The sequence below is a fragment of the Myotis brandtii genome, unplaced genomic scaffold (genome assembly GCF_000412655.1).
Source record: "Myotis brandtii unplaced genomic scaffold, ASM41265v1 scaffold187, whole genome shotgun sequence".
Classification (NCBI taxonomy): domain Eukaryota; kingdom Metazoa; phylum Chordata; class Mammalia; order Chiroptera; family Vespertilionidae; genus Myotis; species Myotis brandtii.
In genome coordinates, this window is record NW_005356944.1 from 1,191,111 (window position 1) to 1,191,928 (window position 818).

The 818-nt window shown below is 45.1% G+C and overlaps 1 protein-coding gene across 1 annotated transcript in view; it reads left to right on the forward strand.

Moving 5' to 3' along the window:
• LOC102249709 (solute carrier family 22 member 20) overlaps nucleotides 1–818 on the forward strand; it is a 9,320-nt gene that overhangs the window by 239 nt on the left and 8,263 nt on the right. The gene's annotated exons all lie outside the window — the stretch shown is intronic.

The window sequence follows — 818 nt, forward strand, 5'->3', positions numbered from 1 at the left end:
GGCTTGTGGAAGGCGGCACGGCAGCCCCATCGTCAGACATCTTACCTGTGTCCTCCTGTGGGATTCTCACCCAGTGACCTCCACTCAGAGCCTCCCAGCAGGGCCCTGAGCGGCCTGGGCTCACAGCAGCAGCCCCGCCGGCCTTGACCGTGGGCCTGGGTTGTGATTTGCCATCAGTGAGTGAGCTGAGAGGGTTGGGTTTATTTCCCGTGTGAATTAGTCAACAATAACCACTTACTAAACACCTACTGTGTGCCAGGCTCTCAGTGTGGGGGTGCAGAGGTGAGGTGAGACCATGGTCCTAGGGCTGCAGGCAGCGCTGAGATTATGTGGATCCAAAAAAGCTGGGGTTCACCTGGGCTGCAAAGGTGCTGACACCTCATCATTTATGGTGGCGCCATGATTTCTTTACCAGCCCCCTGGGATGTGCTGGTAAAATGTAGGCTGTTTCCACATTTTTCTATTCACAAAAAAAATCATGAAAAATCATTATATTTCCTTTCTTTCAACTGTTCATGTCCTTTGCCTGTTTTTGTTTGTTTTGGTTGTTTTTCTACTGATTTGTGAGAATTTTTCCAATTTTAGGGAAATTCGCCCTTTATCTGTTGAGTTGCAATTTTTTCCTTTGTCATTTTTTTTTGCTGGTGTTATGACTTTGCGTATGGTGGGTTTTGCTGTTGTTTATCTTTTTATCTTTTTTAATTTTATTTTTAAAAAAATATATTTTTATTTATTTCAGAGAGGAAGGGAGAAGGAGAGAGAGATAGAAACATCAATGATGAGAGAGAATCATTGATTGGCTGCCTCCTGCAAGCCCC